This window comes from Carya illinoinensis, chromosome 15 (assembly GCF_018687715.1).
Source record: "Carya illinoinensis cultivar Pawnee chromosome 15, C.illinoinensisPawnee_v1, whole genome shotgun sequence".
In the NCBI taxonomy this organism is placed as follows: Eukaryota; Viridiplantae; Streptophyta; class Magnoliopsida; order Fagales; family Juglandaceae; genus Carya; species Carya illinoinensis.
Genome location: NC_056766.1, coordinates 14081980 through 14101476, shown reverse-complemented (window position 1 = coordinate 14101476; position 19497 = coordinate 14081980).

The window sequence follows — 19497 nt, the reverse complement described above, 5'->3', positions numbered from 1 at the left end:
GTTCTTCAATTCTTGGAAGCTTCTCTCACACTTGTTTGACCAAACAAAATCTGCATTCTTCCAGGCCAAAGCTGTGAGAGGTCCGGATAGGTGAGAAAATCCCTCCACAAATCTTCGGTAATACCCGGCAAGCCCCAAGAAACTCCGGATCTCACGCACTGTCGTCGGACGCTGCCACGACAAAATGGCTTCCACCTTACTAGGATCAACAGCCACTCCGTCTCGGGAAATCACATGCCCAAGAAATCTGACTTCCTACCAGAATTCACACTTGCTGAGCTTGGCATACAACTGGTGTTCTCTCAATTTCCCAAGAACTAGACGAAGATGATAAACATGCTCTTCAACATCTCGGGAATAAATCAGAATATCATCAATGAATACTATCACAAAGGAATCTAAATAAGGCCAAAATACCCGATTCATTAAATCCATAAAAGTAGCAGGGGCATTGGCTAACCCAAACGGCATCACCTTAAATTCATAATGCCCATATCTCGACCTGAAAGCAGTTTTGTGTACATCCTTGTCTCTTATCCACAGCTGGTAGTATCCTGACCTCAGATCAATCTTCGAGAACACAGCTGCTCCTTGAAGCTGATCAAATAAATCATCGATCTATGGGAGAGGATATTTATTTTTTATGGTCACCTTATTTAATTCCCAATAATCGATGCACATACGGAGGGTTCCATCTTTCTTTTTAACAAACAGCACTGGCGCACCCCACGGTGAAGTACTTGGTTGAATGAACCCCTTATCTACCAGCTCTTGCAACTGAGTCTTCAACTCTTTCAATTCAGCTGGTGCCATGCGGTAAGGAGATTTATGTACATGAGCTGCTCCAGGTTCCAAGTCTATAACAAACTCTATTTCATGAACAGGGGGTAGCCCAGGCTAGTCATCCACAAACACGTCGTGGAATTCTTCCACAACTGGAATATCTACCAACTTCTTCTTCTCAGACGGCGTAGACACCATATGGACTAAGAAGGTATCTGCTCCCCATGCAATCTCTCTTTTTGCTTGAATTGCCGATATAATTACCCGCTTTTCTTTTAGCTTACTTCCCACAAATTCTAGACAATCACCATCTGGAAGCTGAAAGCTAATTACCCAACTTCTGCAATTAATACTCGTAGAATATCGGTTTAGCCAATCCATCCCAAGGATGATATCAAAGCCCAACAGCTTAAACACAACCAAATCAGCATCCAAGAACCTTCCATCAAAATTTAAAGGGCAACCCAAAGCAACCTTGGAACACCATACCACTTCACCATTTGGTAGAGCCACTACCAATGACTTTGGCAAAGGTTTCGTAACCAAATTACACATCCGAGCAAAAGTGGAAGATACAAACGACTGTGATGCACCCGAATCAAACAAAGTGCAAGTATAAAACTCATATAAACGGACTCTCCTTGAACCAACCATATAAACCCATGAAATCCAAATACAAAGAAAAACCAAAGCACACCAAAAATCAAATCCAACGTTAAATTAAATTAGATCCATACCTGTAATTACTCCAGCATCATGGGTCGCTGGCGCCTCATCATCAACATCTCCGAGTGTGACAGCATAAACCTGGGCTTGCACTGTTTGCCTTGGATTTGTTCTTCCACCTCGTCTACCTCCACATCTTCATTGAACTAGCCTAGGACACTCACGAGCAAAGTGACCCTGCTGGCCATAATTATAGCATCGAGCCCCACCAGAAGGGCACTCACCCACATCGGCTCTATTACAAACTCTGCAAACTGGCACTCGTCCTCCCATACGAACACCCGAGGCTGCTTGAGGTCGAGTCCTGGTCTGCTGAACAAATTTATGAGGAGAACCAGAGCTACTTCCTTCGCCTGAAAAACTCCGCCTCTTATGTCCTGGAGGGGAGCCCATACTCAGATTATTCTCTCGCTTCGCAAGAGTGGCCAAGTCCACTAAATCCTGAAAAGTGGATATCCAGTGGCAGACCACCATTCTGCGTATATCAGGACACAAACCCTCCTGGAAATGTTCGGCCTGCATCTCTTCCGAGGTGATGAGGTGGCGAGCAAATCACCCAAGCTCTATATATCTTCGGGCGTACTGTTCCACGGTCGTGCTCCCTTGGACCAAGCTTGAGAACTCTCTTGCCTTTTGGTGCCTCACAGAAACGGGGAAGAATCGATCATTAAATTCTTTCTTGAAGCGCCGCTAGGTCACAATGGCAAAAGACCCCAATTCTGACTCCAGCATCACTCTTTTTGTATCCCACCACTCCAAAGCGGTGCCTTGCAACAGATAGCTGGCATAGAGTACTTGTTGGGTCTCAGTGCAACCACATACTTCAAAAGTTCTTTCTAAGTCTCTGACCCACTTTCCAGCTTGAAGTGGATCATCTTCTCCCGTGAAGGGTGGAGTTCTATGCACCAGAAGTGCTCGTAGGTGCATCCAGCTTGCACCACGCCACTAGGCCCTCCTGGGTATAGCCAAGGCCCTCCCTGTTATGGCCAAGGCCCTCCCTGTTGTGGCCAAAGCCCTCCTTGTTGTGGCCAAGGCCCTTCTTGTTGGGGCCTAAAATTCTGTTGCATGAACTCAGTCATCTGCCGTATTGCTTGGGTTATGGAATCATCTCTCGATGTATTGTCCCGAGGCCCTTGAGTAGACTTTCTTGGCCTCACCATTTTCCTGCCACAACACAACCTTTGACCACCTTTAAGAAAACAAAAAAAAACAACAACATAAAACCAAAACCAAAACCAAAACCACATAACAAGAAACAAAAAGGAACCAACATGCAATAACACAACTAAATAAATAAAAACAAGCAAACAAGCTCAAATAAATAAAACATGTCAAATAGCAACTTTACTTAAAATAAATTTTAAAACACAACTTTAAAAACATCCTGGTACTCTCTACGGGGCATGTGGTTTTACCCAGAGCCAAACTGCTCTGATACCACCTGTGGCGCCCCCAAATCCCCATGTACGGACACGAGAAAATTGAGACGTCTGGATGATGACAACACGCGTCACCACCCTAATAACGAGTGCTAAGTGTGTGTATAAGCAACAAATGTGCAAAAAGAAACACGCAGCGGATAGTAAAGTCATATAACTAAGTACTAGAATTTTTCTTAGTTTAATACAAAGCTGTTCAAAACATACATATTAAAATATTACAAACTACAAATATAGTTTCAAAGCCAACTATAAAGCATAACTCAAACTCAGAACTCCGGCGGAGCCGCATCCTATGGCTCAGCCTCCTCCTCTTCCTCTCTGCATCAAAATCTACGGTACCAAAAATGGTGCCGTAGGTAAGTAAGATCCAAACACTACTAGTTAAAAGCATATTAAAACTCAACAACATGCATGAAAGAAAAGCCAATGCACATGACCCGTAAAACCATATTTTTTCCACGCATGCCAAAAACTCATTTGGCCCAAAAACATTACCAGTAAAATCATTCCTCGCCATTATCCCAGATAATGGCCCAAATCAATAAACCACCATTTTCCCAGAAAATGGATCACATAGCCTCAAACCAAAACTCGCCATTTTCCCAGAAAATGGCTCGTAACCAAAACCATAAAAACCGATCCAATTATGCATGCACCATGATCTCCCCTAGGGATCATCTGCACACTCTGGCTCTATGCCACACCGCAGGTAACGTCTACGCGTGTGACACCTAAACGAGCGATGCCCAGTACTCACGCCTAGCGCGTCCCTGGACCAGGCCATCCTCTAGTCCCCGCCACTCTAGGGACCACGGAGTCGACACGACAGCGTTACCATATCGTGCGATCCAGTCGTTGCCATGCGACAACCCAGGGGATGTCACTCAGTATTATCCACTCTCGAGTGACTAGAGGAGCTCCACCGAGATAATACCCCATCCCGACTTGGGGTCGTGATACACACGCACCTGAAAATCCATTTACGCCAACAAAACATGATTTTCTCAATTTAAATAAAATGCACGTGCATACACCATGTAAATGCAACCTCAAGGCACAAAACAACCAACCAAACGCAAATCAATAAACCAAGCAACTCTGTCCTCAATCCATCCGACCCCCGAACTCCTCGGATTCAGTCTGGAATCAACCAACCAACCAGATAATTTATTGTAAGAGCAAAATATATTTAAATCTAAAAGTAGAGTTTGAAAAATACTTACAGCGCTATACGGTATTTTTTAAAAGCTCACGGCATTGCAAACGGCGTAGGAAAAGCAACGTAACAATGTATTTTACACTGTGGCCATGGGTAATAAATTACCCACTTTCGAACAAGGACAAACCAAGACACGAAATTGATAGGGAATGGTCTTGAGATGTTTATGAAGCTAGAGGAAGTGAGCTTTGGCCGTGGGTGGCGGTGGAAATGGCGGTGGAAGAGCTTAAAGGGGCTAAACGGAGTTGAGCTCGTGGGAGCTACTCCGGCAACGGATCGAGACCGGAAATGGGTGGGTTAGGTCGGCAAGAGGTAGGGGAAGAAGCTGTGAAGAGATGGTGGCCAGAGGTGGAGCGACCACCGACCGGACGGCTTACAATTATCGCGTAAGGGCCTTCCCATTGCGACCCCAGCTTCCCTTTTTCCTAGGTAGTCACATCAATCTACTTTAGCACCAGATAGTCTATATTGAAGGAACGTAGCCTAACAAGCTTGTTGAAGTACTATTTTTCTTTCCTTTTATTGTTTGTCATCCGCACCACTACTTCTTCTAGTCTTTCTTCTTGGAGATCCAAGCCTTCCTTTAATCTTTTGTCATTGGCGCCTGGGCCAAAGTGCTGGAACCAGTCTATGGGCATCCTTATGTCGACAGGAATCACCTCCTTGCTCCAATAGGTATGGACAAAGTTATTCGGCCTGTCCTTCCTTATGTGCTACCAACCTCTTCTTATGATTAGACAATAGTGTTTTCTTACTTGCCTCAGCATGATCATTGGCTTGTGGGTGCCCCGATGAGGAGTACTTGACTTTGATCCCAAGCTATGTGCACCATTCTTAGTAGTGCGAGCAATCGTATTGCCTCCCGTTGTTTGATGTGAAGCTCTCAAGGATGCTGAACTGAGAGACTATTGACCTTTACAAGAACTTTGTGATGGCTCTGGCGATGATGGTTGCTGAAGCCTTATCTTCGACCCACTTTGTGAAATAGTTGACCGCTACGACCACAAATTTTGCTGCTCCTTTGGCCATCGGGAATGGGCTAATTAAGTCCTGTCCCCATTGCATGAAAGGCCATGGGGAGGTGATCGAAGTCAGCTCCTTTGGAGGGAAGCGTGGCATGGTTGCATGCTCTTGGCATCCTGGGCACTTCTTTATGAAATTCTTGGTGCCCGGAAGGAGTGGGGCCAGTAGTGGCTGGCCCAAGTGGTTCCCACAGATCTGTTCGTTGATTTTGGCCAACACATACTGGGCTTCATCGGGTGAGATTCATCTAAGGAGAGGTTTGGAGAAACCCTTATTGTATAAAACTCCTCCCAATAATGTGAACCGTGCAAGCCTGTCCCTAACTTTGTGTTCCTCCTCTGGGTCACCCAGTAGCTTGCCTTCTAATAGAAACTTCATGATGTCTATAGCCCATTAGGGGGATGCCGAGGTGGCAGCTAATACTTTGGCCAACTCGACCGTTCTAACTATGGTTTGCTAAGGGAGAGGGAGCTACTTCTGCCCTGAAGCAGCCTTCACCAAATGATTTGCCTTTTGGTTCTCTCACCTTGGGACTTAATGTATGCCATAGTAGTGGAAGAGGTTGTGCTCTTCGCACACCTACTAGAGGTACTTCTTTAACTTCTCTCCCTATGTGACAAACTACCCCGAGACTTGACTGACAACTACTTGGGAGTTGGCTTTTACCTCTACTTCTATCGCCCCCAGCAATTTGGCAACTGACCTCCCTACTAGCACTTTATACTTGGCCTCGTTGTTGATCTCCTTGAATGCGAGCTTTATTGCATATTTTTCCTCTTCTCCCTATTCGATGTTTATGTGCACACCTACACCCTCACCAACCCGGCAGGACAATCCATCTACATAGACCTGCCAAGGCTTTTCCTGGGGTGCAACCTGTATTTCCTCTAGGAAGCTGCTGAATTCAGCCACGAAATCTGCCAGTACATGTCCCTTAATCATTGTGTGGGGTAGGTACTCTATCTCAAATTCACTTAGCTGGATCGCCCACTTGGTGATCTGACCAAACATATCGAGCTTCTGCAAGACTTTTTTAGGGGGCATTGTTGCGCCTAAACTTTGACTCAAACTAATGAACCAAAAATTTAGTGCAGTTTTACCTGCAAGTATACAGGTGTTGTAGTACTTCACAGGGTCGAATCCACAGGGATTGACTTTTGCGATAAAGAAAATAAATTCAAATAATGAAAAGAAATTACTAAAAGAAATGTGCAATCGAATATAAAATAAAATTATTGAGATGAATATTTGTAAAATAACTATATAAAACTAAAATGATAAAATGAATTGATATGGAGAAAGGCTAAGGTTTCGAGGATCCGTCTAATAATTTATAATATTGTTTCTGATCGATTTACTTCAATTAAACTAGAATAATGATTCCGTTTAATTGGAAGATTTAGCATTTAAGGTCAAGAAAAAATAGTCGCTAATGATTGAGCATGAACAATTGATGATTAAAACATTCACAAATCTATTTGAATATCACAAGGATTCTTCAAGCATTCACTGTATTTGGAAATCACAATGAATCAAGATAAATATATAGATAATCAAAGTATCCAATAATAAAATCTTTCAATTGATCAAGCTCACAAAATAAATTTTACGTTGATCTGAAAACAATATTTAAATCATTAAACTTCACCTCTAACCTTAGTATGAAAATTTAGCCAACCATGTTCATCACAAGTGCTATAGAAATGACATAAATATTCTCCATTAGAAAACTAAAATAAAACACAAGAAATACTAGAAAACAACTTAGAAGCAATAAAATCTAGAAACCAGCTGACGCCGAGAGAATAAAACCCACGCCGTTGCCTACCAAAAGTAAAAATAAGAAAAATAAAAAAAGTAATTCAGTACAAGAGAATCCTAGGAACTAACAACCAAAAACTTGGAAAAAGAAGAAGAAGAAGAAATAGACTTCAAACGAGAGAGAGAGAGAGAGAGAGAGAGAGAGAGAGAGAGAGAGAGAGAGAGAGAGAGAGAGAGAGAGAGAGAGTTCCCTCCGTCCCTCCTGAACAAAAAGAACTGAACTACAGAAAAATAAAACTCCCTCCACCGACTTCTCTCAAATCCCCCACGTCCCTACACGTCCCTCTCTACTCAGCCAAATAAATCCCAACTGACTCTCCTTTCTTTTCTCCCACATCTCTGCTTTCTTTTCACCCCACCGACTCTCCCTTCAATGATGAAGAAAAAAAATCCAAATGAAATCAGACCACTGACTTCTCTTAACTCCCACTTCCCCAACGGACCGACTCTCCCTTCAATGAGAACTCCAGCACGACACCTCTCCTACACGACACCTCTCCTGCAAATCCCGACTGACCGACTCTCTCTCAACCCCAACTTCATGTCCCTCCTCGTAAATTAATCCCAGCCGACTCTCCCTCAGAAAATAATATATTACTCCATCAATCAAACTGACCGACACTTCTTTTTCTCAGCTCCCCCTCAAATCCAACATCCCTCCACTTCTCCGAATAGAGTAAGGAATATCAAAATTTATAGCCACCTCAATGAAGACGCCAGACGTGAAGACTTCCAATCAAGTCCGCTTTAGCTGCACCAACTGACATCAAATATTTGATTCTGCTTGACTATATGTTTGCAGCACCAGAGGAAGATTAAAAGACACTTACGAGTCCAAAAGCACTTTTAGTCTTCACCTACCTTGCTTCAAAAAATATAATATCTGTTGCTTTTTTCTCATAAATGTCCAAAATTTACCACTAGCCAGCCTCTTTTTCTAATCCTTTCGTATACGTCCAGAGCACCCATCTCCATGTCCTTCACTTGTATTTTTTTAGCAAACAACTATTATATTAATATGAAAACAGTACATAAAGTAAAAAAGAGGTTCTACACCAAGCAGCTGGTGCGTACCTAGTAAATTTACATAGGTGGGTCTTTTCCAGTATGCAAATCTAATAGACATGGAGGAATAGAAACTAAGGGTATGCTTTCATAAATAATTTTGGAAGCTACCCATTGTGGAACAGAGTGCGCACATCGATTCAAATCTTGATGTATTTTTCTAAGCTGCCAACTTTGCAAAGGGCTTAGGAGGTTCTAGATGTCTTGTATAATTGGTTGTAGTAGCTAGTATGTGTGACGCCCCCAAATCCCCATACATGAACATGGGGAAATCGAGACGTCCGGATGATGACATCACGGGTCATCACCCTATCGACGTGTGCCAAGTGTGTGTATAAGCGATGAATGTGCACAAGAAAAACGCAGCAAAAGGAAAAGTCAATAACTAAGTATCAGAATTTTTCTTGTTAAATACAAATCTGTTCAAAAACATATATAATAGAATATTACAAACACAAATATAATTTTAAATCAAATACAAAACATAACATCAGCATCCCGGCAGAGCCGCATCCTCGGGCTCAGCCTCCTCCTCCTCATCCTCGAACTCTGCACCAAAATCTACGGTACCAAAAATGGTGCCGCAGGTAAGTAAAATCCAAACACCACTATATAAAAACATATAGAACTCAAACAATATGCATGAAAGAATGCAAATGCTCTCATCCCATAAAATCACATTTTTCCACGCACGCCAAAATCCCATTTGGCCCAAAAACATATCGTATAAAACCAAGTCTCGCCATTATCCTAGATAATGGCCCAAACCACCATTTTCCTAGAAAATGGATTGCAATATCCTCATACAAAACCTCGCCATTTTCCCAGAAAATGGCCCATTAACCAAACCATCAGAGCACTGTAGGCGGGAATCGCAGGCGGGACTTTACCACCATCCCTGCTCACCACCATCCCTATGCATGCACCGTAGGTGGGAATCACAGGCGGGACTCTACCACCATCCCTGCTCACCACCATCCCTACGCGTGCACCGTAGGCGGGAATCACAGGCAGGATTCTACCACCGTCCCTGCTTACCACCATCCCTACGCATGTCTCTGACTCAAACCAGTCAGTCCAACCGTTCACGTATACCATAAATCATTTCTCACTTACCAGCACAGCTTTCATTTTTCAAACACATGTACATGCATGCAACTACACGAAAAAACCGGTTTTCCCTTTTTAAACATGAACATGCGTGCACTATACAAAGCAAACATCAAGGCTCAAATATCTCAAACAAAAAACAACATCAACCAAGCAACTCCGTCCTCAATCCATCCGACCCCCGAACTCCTCGGACTCAATCCGGAATCAACCAACCAGCAGTCAAATAATTATTGTAGGAGCAAAATATATTTAAATCTAAAATTAGAGTTTGGAAAATACTTACAGCGCTATACGGTATTTTTAGAAAGCTCGCGGCGTTGCAAACGGCGGAGGAAAAGCAACGTAATAGTGTAATTTACACTGTGGCCGTGGGTAATAAATTACCCACTTTCGAACGGGGACAAACCAAGGCACGAAATTGAAAGGGAATGGTCTTGAGATATTTATGAAGCTAAAGGAAACGAGTTTTGGCCGTGGGTGGTGGTGGAAATGGCGGTCAAAGGCCAAAAAGGGGCTAAACGGAGTTGAGCTCGTGGGAGCTGCTCCGGCAACGGATCGAGGCCAGAAATGGGTGGTTTAGGTCAGCAAGAGGTAGGGGAAGAAGTTGTGAAGAGATGGTGGCCGGAGGTGGTGCGACGGCGCCAGAATCGGTAAAAAACCTTATGGCTTGGAGGAGCTCGTGGCGGCTAACGGTGGCTCGGATGGAGGTGAAACTTGGTGGGGATGTTCACTGGTGAGAGGGGAAGAAAACTGGGTGGGTGGTGTAGGCCACGCCGCCGGCGAGTGGCGGTTCTGGGCTGCGAAAGCAACCGGCAAAAGGGACAAAAACAGAGCAGGTGCAGTGACTTCCGGCGGCTCGCGGTGGCTAACGGCTGGTCCGATGGCTCTGAGAATTGGTGAGGATGATCTCTGGTGGAAGGGGAAGAGAATGGTGGTGGTGGTGCACTAAACGGTGGCCGGACGGCGGAGAACTGGGCTGTCAAAGGGGTGGCGACGGAAAGGAGAAAAAGAAGCTGTTCGGCATACGTGGGAGAGAAAGGAGAAGAAAGAAGAAGAAAAGAAAGAAAAAGAAAGAAAAAGAAGGAAAAAGGAAAAAGAAAAAGGAAAAAAAAGAAAAGAAAAAGAAAAGATGAGGGAAAAGAAATGAGGTCCAGTCCTCACTCTAGAAACCAAAACTGATCCGCCAAAAACGATTTTAAAAACCGTAAAACAACTAAATAAATTAAACACCGCATCAAATAAATAAAAACCAATTAAAATACATTAATTTAAAATAAAAGAACTATTATATTAAATAAATTAAAAAGCACCTTCAGTGAAAATACACATAAAAACAGGTCATCACATCCTTCCCCCCTTAAAAACAAATTTCGTCCTCGAAATTTGCAAGATCAACCATCAGCGCCAAACAGATACAAGATACAACTACGAACATATATGAGAGATACATAACATCGACAACTCTCAACAAAACCAATGGTTATTAACTTCACACCATAAATTGCTAATATCCACGACATCTCTGCTTAACCTTCCAAACTTTCATCCCATTCCAACTTTGGTAACTTAATAGCCACTTCCAAAGTTAACCATCCATAAACCAAATTGCACGACCAAAAGATTAATCTCCCATTAAAACTTCGAATCACTACTAATCCTTCAAAATCAACACAAAATTTGAACTTCTAAGAATCTCCAAAAAATCATGCTTTCGCATGCACTCTGATAACTCACCAAAATACATAAAGGCTATGTCCTCAAAAATTAATATCATGAAGTATAAGCTCAATCCACATCTAATTACAAGAAAAGCTTTACCACCTTTCCATAGAAAATCATATACCTAAAAAAAAAAAAAACCATAAATCTCCACTCATTCCTCAATTGGCCATCGCTATCCTAAACGAAAACCAACATTCCGCAAAAATACATCCATTGATTGATGACGGAAACCAGTACTAATCAACCTCTAGGCCCCAATTTGAAAACACGTAGCATCATCCTAAAATACACATGTCTCTCCTGAAGATAAGGAACATCTCCAAAAGGCCCAAGTCCTTCCCGGCCAACCAACGAGAGCGCTTATAACTTCTATCCGATATCCCATACTTCAAACTCATTACCTATATTATGAATAACATCTAATCTTGCAATAACTCACACACTATAAACTACCACTAACTTCACCTAGACATAATCAAAACACTCTTGGTAACTCACCCACCTACTTGTACTCTCAAAAACTTTAGTTTTAGCACAACTAATTCCTTCAATAGCACTTCACAAAAAAAACATCTCAAGATAGGTCATACTGTTTAAATCTTCAATCCATCAAAAACTATTAAACCACATTCAAGGATCCTACTGCTTTATTACTTCATACATATGATCATGCTACCCACCTTTGATGCATAAATTTCAACTTCCAAGATTTATTACTTCATACACCACATATGGTGACCTAACGATCTCTTTCCAAGTTAAATAACCATATCCCCAATTCTCCCAACTGGATACTTGATCTCCAAAGAAAAATATAGCCTCACCAATATAAATTCCTATAACTTCAAGTCGCAATTAATTATCAAGATGAATATAACAGTCGTTTCAAACCATCATCCCAATGGGTAACCCAATTCGACTGTACATTCCATTCAACTTACCAAACAACTCAAAGCCAAAATCTCTTGAATTTAATATTACCACACAGATTCCTCTTCAACTCCTACCAAGCCAAAAATGAATGAGACTAGAACCAACACTCCCCGAAATCCATATGCACTTACCATTACTACTCATCGATCTCATGTACTCTTAGCCAACACCACAAATCATTCAAACGTACAAGTGATCCATTATCACATTTCCATCACCTGGACTTATATCCTCAACTCAACAAGAATCATTCCTGAATCTACTCAACTTATATCCTTAAATCAGCAACTAGCCATTGCTTAAAGTTTGGTACCGAGAATGACCTTAAACTTGCTAAGAATCCATTCCCAACAGTCTACGGATCATATAGCCTCAAATTCAATCGTTTTCAATACCAACACAAAATCTACTATTTCCAACGCCCTGATGGCCCTATATCTTTCGAATCAATAGAATCATTTCCTAAAATCTGCCACTACAACCTCGAGTTAACAATAATTATTTTCTAAACTAGCTCGATATCTTCAATCCTCAAAGAAATACACGCACTAGGTCATTACCTCCAATCCTCAAAGAAATCTACTCTAGAAAAATTTTCATATCAACAACTCAACTCTAATCAACCCCATTTTAATGGTTACAAACTAATCACTCACTAGAGTAGATCAAGCTACAACACTAAGTCTGTAAAACTAAGAACTCAACTCTTATTATAAATCAGTCCTTCAACTCTGCAATTCTAAAACCTTAAATCAAATAAGAATCATCTTCCAGAACTTCTAAGATCAAGAAACTTACATCGCATAAAAGAAAATCGACTCTCAAATCCTTCAAATTCTAAAACATTACTAGATAATAAATCATTTTCTGAAATTCTCAAGATTGGTAGCTTTAATCCAAAACATTCACCTTAAAAGCTTGTAAAATCTAAAGCCCCAATTGCCACCAAATTATTCATCCGAATCACGAAATCTAAAACTCGAAATTTAATTATTCCCCTCCAAAGCTTGTTGAACCTAACACCTTAATTACCATAAACCTATTTTCCTAAAATCTATAAGGCCCCAAGCTTTAAAACTTTAATGAAACTTCATAAAATCTATCCTTGAAATTCGTTGAACTTACAATCTACTACGTTATAGACCATTTCATAAACTCCACGGAACTAAAGAAATCAATTATTCTACTTCCCTAAAAGATCACCCAGATCATGCCACTCTCTCTAAGCCTCTATAATATAAGAAAAACAAACTACACAAGGCGTTCATCACTAAAAATCAGATTAGACCCCTACCTGCCATGACTCCAGCATTCTGAATCTCCGTAACCTCGCCTCCAACAGTACCAAGAGTCATTGCGTACATTCGAGCCCGAGCTAAATGCCTCTGGTTAGTTCTACCGCTGCGACGAGCTCCATGGCTTTCTTGAACTCGACTAGGGCACTCACGAGCAAAATGCCCTGTCTAACCGCATTCAAAACATTGATTACTACCCAGACGACACTCACCCTCATGAGCTCTATTACATTTGCCACAAACTGGAACTCAGCCTCCCATACGCACTCCCGAGGCTGCTTGTGGTCGAGTCCCGGCCCGCTGAACAAACTTCTTAGGCGAACCCGAACTACTTCCTTCACCAGTAAAACTCCGCCTCTTTTGTCCTGAAGGGGAGCTCATATTCAGATTATTCTCTCACTCTACAAGAGTGACCACATCCACTAAATCTTGAAAAGTGGATATCCGGTGGCTGACCACCATTCGGCGAATATCTGAACATAGACCCTCCTGGAAACGCTCTGCCTGCATCTCCTCCGAGGCGATGAGGTGGGGAGCAAATCACCCAAGTTCTATAAATTTTCGGTCATACTGTTCCACGATCATGCTCCCTTGGACTAAGCGTGAGAACTCTCTTATTTTTTGCCACCTCATTGAAGCGGGAAAGAAGCGATCATTAAATTCTTTCTTAAAGCGCTACCAGGTCACAGCGGCGAAAGATCCTAATTCTGATTCCAGCATCACCCGCTTGGTATCCCACCAATCAGAAGCGGTTTGTTGTGCCTCGGTGCAACCACACACCTCAAAAGTTCTTTCCAAGTCCTTGATCCACTTTCTAGCTTGAAGTGGATCCTCTTCCCCAGTGAAGTGTGGAGTCCTATGTGCCAGAAAGCGCTCATAGGTGCATCCAGTTTGCACCATGCTACTAGATCCTCCCGGGTATAGCCAAGGCCCTCCCTGATGTGGCCAAGGACCTCCTGGTTGCGGCCAAAGTCCTCCTTGTTGTGGACAAGGCCCTCCTTGTGGCGGCCAGGGACCCCCTTGTTGTGGCCAAGGTCCTCCTGGTTGTGGCCAAGGCCCTGTCTGCTGTGGCCTAAAATTCTGCTGCATAAACTCCGTCATCTGCTGTATTGCTTGGGCTATGGAGTCATCTCTTGATGTATTGTCCCGTGGCTCCTGAGTAGATTTCCTTGGTCTCCCCATTTTTCCTGCCACCACAACCTTTGACCCCCTTTAAGAAAACAAAAACAAAAACCAAAGACCAACACCACATAACAAGAAACAAAAAGAAACCAGCTTGCAAAAACATAACTAAATAAATAAAAACAAGCAAACAAACTCAAACAAATAAAACAAATCAAATAACAACTTTACATAACATAATTTTTAAAACACAACCAAAAAAAATATTCCGGTACTACCTACGGGACATGTGGTTTTACCTAGAGCCAAACTGCTCTGATGCCACCTGTGACGCCCCCAAATCCCCACGCACGAACACGGGAAAATCGAGACGTCCGAATGATGACATCACGGGTCATCACCCTATCGACATGTGCCAAGTCTGTGTATAAGCGACGAATGTGCACAAGAAAAACGCAGCGAAAGGAAAAGTCAATAACTAAGTACCAGAATTTTTCTTGTTAAATACAAAGTTGTTCAAAAACATATAGAATAGAATATTAGAAACACAAATATAATTTTAAATCAAATACAAAACATAACATCAGCATCCCGGCGGAGCTGCATCCTCGGGCTCAGCCTCCTCCTCCTCATCCTCGAACTCTTCACCAAAATCTACGGTACCAAAAATGGTGCCGTATGTAAGTAAAATCCAAACACCACTAGATAAAAACATATAGAACTCAAACAAAATGCATGAAATAATGCAAATGCTCTCATCCCATAAAATCACAATATGCATGAAAGAATGCAAATGCTCCGGCAACAGATCGAGGCTAGAAATGGGTGGTTTAGGTCGGCAAGAGGTAGGGGAACAAGCTGTGAAGAGATGGTGGCCGGAGGTGGTGCGACAGCGCTAGAATCGGTGAAAAACCGTATGGCTTGGAGGAGCTCCTGGCGGCTAACGGTGGCTCGGATGGAGGTGAAACTTGGTGGGGATGTTCATTGGTGAGAGGGGAAGAAAACTGGGTGGGTGGTGTAGGCCAGGCTGCCGGCGAGCGGCGGTTCTGGGCTGCGAAAGCAAACGGCGACAGGGGCAAAAATAGAGCAGGTGCAGTGACTTCTGGCAGCTCACAGTGGCTAACGGTTGGTCCGATGGCTCTGAAAATTGGTGGGAATGATCTCTGGTGGAAGGGGAAGAGAATGGTGGTGGTGGTGCACTAAACGGTGGCCGGACGGCGGAGAACTGGGCTGTCAAAGGGGCGGCGATGGGAAGGAGAAAAAGAAGCTATTCGGCGTAGGCGGGAGAGAAAGAAGAAGAAAGAAGAAGAAAAGAAAGAAAGCAAAAGGAAAAGAAGGAAAAAGGAAAAATAAAAAGGAAAAAAAAGAAAAGAAAATGAAAAAGGTGAGGGAAAAGAAATGAGGTCCGGTCCTCACTTCGGAAACCAAAATTAATCCATCGAGAACGATTTTAAAAACTGTAAAACGACTAAATAAATTAAACACCGCATCAAATAAATAAAAACCAATTAAAATAAATTAATTTAAAATAAAATAACTATTATATTAAATAAATTAAAAAGTACCTTCAGTGAAAATACACGTAAAAACGGGTCATCACAGTATGGGTTGTAATTGGGCTATGATTATGCCCAAAGAATAACGCAGTTGTTGTAGCACAACTTTGGGGTGTCGATTCCATAGGGAGACAAATTAGAAGAATGCCAAAAGGAATAAAGAAACCAAAGAAAAATATTAAATGATTGATGGAGAATAAAAATTAAATTTAAATGCAAATTAAAGTGTAGCAAAGTTACTAATGAAAGAAGTACTCAAATTTGACAAACATACTTGACTCATTTTTTACGGGTGTCGACTTCTTCATTTAGTTCCTGGGTTTTATTTTTACTACTGCGGCATTTAGCTTCATTTTCTTCTTGGATTTATTTAGAGTTTCTTTCTTTCAGTTCTGTTGTTTGATCTAGTATTTTATTTTTCCTTGACTTGGGAGACGACTACTCTTTAGTTCAAGTAAGTTAATTTTGAGTTACTTTCCTCTTCAATTCCTGCACATTTCGGAGGTTTTTGTTTTGCACTCTAGGGTTTATGTAGTGATACCGACACGCAATAGCACAATGATCTCAAGTGTCTGATTTGGCAAAGTAGTTATCTTGCCTGTTATCCCATTTGTTTGGTCGTATTTCTTTAGGGATATTGAGTCTAGGAAAACCCATTTTTGAATGAGTCATTTCTTTTCTATTTTTTTTTCATTAATTTAGAAAAAAAATAGCATTCTGTGAATTCACGAATCTTACCACCATCTTACCACAAAACTTGGATGAGTGCATTAAGGGTTCTGTGAATGCTTTAGTAAAAAATGATTATAGTAGGTTTGGTGAATTCACAAAGATGGCTATGAATCAAAATTGAATAGGGAGTAACTAAAAATGGTATAATAAACTTGATGAGTGACAAGGGTAGCTCACTAAGCACCAAAGATGGTAACCTGAAATTACAAAATGAAACTATCCTGCAAACAAAAACAAAGAAAACAACAGCAAACAAAAAGGACAATACGAAATTTAATCCCACCACTCATGCCTCAGTCAATTTAAGGAAAACCTCACTCTTCAACATAGATATAGAAAACGCATTAATTGAGAATCTGGCTTTCCCGCAGCATGCTGAAGCATTCTGGGCGTATAGAGTTAATCATGTTTTACCACATGGGTAAAAAGCCACCAAACAATTCTTTAAAACATGCGGACAACAAGCCTTCGATGTGGACAATTTTGGACTTGGCACACAACACAGCTTCTTGTTGGAAAATGGACGCATGCTTATCTTCAAAGTGGGGACTTACTTGACTCTTCTTCTCTGAAAAGCAAATATGTAAATCAAAGAAATTATCTTCAAGTGGACCCCACAACCTTGACTCTTCAACCCAAACGGAAGCTACATCATTTTTAATTCTGAGTAGCCTGCATCAAAAGCAAATTGCAAAACACCTCATGGACCTTCTCCTTCATGTTTAGCCCCTTCACGTTATAGAAAGCACTTCAAGCAAGCCCTCTGCATCAAATGGAAAGCATGTTGCACTAAGCCAATCCCATGCTTCAGCCCCTGCTACTCACCACACTGAGCAACACTCCAACGATCGAAAAAGAGCTTGGGAGGAGGAACACTACGAGCAACACTCCAATGTCTAACACCTTGAAGAGCAGCTTGACTTGGTGGAAGAAATTCAAGACGGGGCAAAACAAACTATGGCAGCATAAAAGAAGAAGGTGGAGCGCTACTTCAACCAAGGATGTGTCAGAGGTCATTCAAAGTTGGCGACCTCATGCTAAAGCAAATAGGAACAACCATGAGAGATGAAGGTAAACTTGGACTGCAATGGGAAGGCCTATACGTGGTAATCACCAACAATCACCTTGGGGTCTACTAGCTTCGAGACTCCCACAAGAACGAGCTATAGCACTCGTGGAACGCCGAGCACCTATGAATGTTCTACCAATAAAGGCTTCATGATATATATATATATATATATTTGTGACCAACTTTGGTAATCACTGTGAACTTACTATTAATGAAAAGAATGTGAATATTTCATGTATTAGCGTCCAAAAATGATATTCTTGTCAATGTGTGACCTACATCGATAAGATCCATTGTGGCAAAGCACCTTCCCTACGATGTCAACGAGCGGGAGCGGGTCCAGCCAAGGTCTGCCAAAAAAATTACGTCCCCTTGGGTCCAATTAGGGTCTGCCTGAACAAATTACCTCCCCTTAACCATCCCGTAGGGTAGAGTGGGTCCAGCCCTGAGGTTGCTCGAGCATACCCTGTCCCGACACAATGAAGAGTGAATGTAGCACCAAGTGCAGATGTCCCCTTGGCCTTCCGATTATTACCTTCCTAGTAGGGCACCAAAGGGATAGGTGTAATGCCAAAACACTGCTTAATCCCTCCCACGGTGGACTACGGGCCTGTCCTTAATGGCCTGACACTTTGGGTGTTGAGCAACATGAGCGGGGTCCATTTTGGGATTGCCCGAATAGATTACCTCCTCACAGGGTGCTAAAGGGAGAGATGAGCTAGAGGCCAACTCGACCCTCTCGGAGGGTAGTAGGTCTAGCCTTGAGGTTGTCCTAACATCACCCTTTTCCACCACGATGAAGAGTGGCTATGACACTAGCCCTTCCCTCACTTACCTTCCTTGCGGTATCAACAGTTGGGAACGGGTCCAGTCAGACATAATGCCCAAACAAACTACCTCCATGTGAGGGTTAACAAGTGGGACTAACCTCAGGCTAGACCAGCCCTGAAGCTGCACGAATAGATTACCCCATCTTGCCACAATGAAGAGTAATCACATAAGGCCATAAAACATCACAAACACCAAAGATCCTAAAAGAGATCCACTTTTTCATTAAACTTGTAGAAAGACCATTGTTAAGGATGTGTTTCAGGCCACCAACTGCATGGACATCTGTAAGAAATAAAAGGGCAGCACTCGGTGCCCGGTGGTACTCAAATGCTTAATTAAGATGAATGACACGGATGTGTTATCTAGCCTTCCTTGTTTTGTACCTCTGTAAGACTTATTGGATCCATTATGGGTTATTGGGCATCCACTACGATGGACCTATAAGTACTACATATGCATTCTAACTATCAACATAAAGAATGAGAAAAATAGGTTGCAAAATTGTAGAAGCTTTTCTAAGAAAAGGACTGATACCATTTCAATCCACAATAAAAATAAACAAATCATTGGGTTCCTAAAATTGTAGCTGTACCCCTTACCCTTCTTTCGCCATTGAGAACGCAGATTATCCATGACATGCTCGTTGATATGTTGTTTGGTGCGAGACTTGACCCAAGAGCCAGATTTGACCCAGTCTCGGCTTAGAACATTGGGGGTTAGCATGGATTATTTGTTTACCTCTTGAAACCAATGCAATCCCACATAATTGTTTTAATAAAATAAGAAAAAAATAAAGAGAAAGCAAGAGTGCATTGAGCTTGCATTTTCTCTCATGAATTGTTTCTCAGGAAGCTTATCAAGTTCTGCAAGTCGGCAAGGCTAGAGTATATTTTACACATAACAGCAAAAATCAACACATAACTTATAAGGAGAATGACATGAGCCCTCAAAACAACATAAACACCAAAGAACGTAGAAAAGATCAGTTCTTTTTGAACAAACATGTAGAAACACCATTGTTAAAGACGTGTTTCACAACACCAAC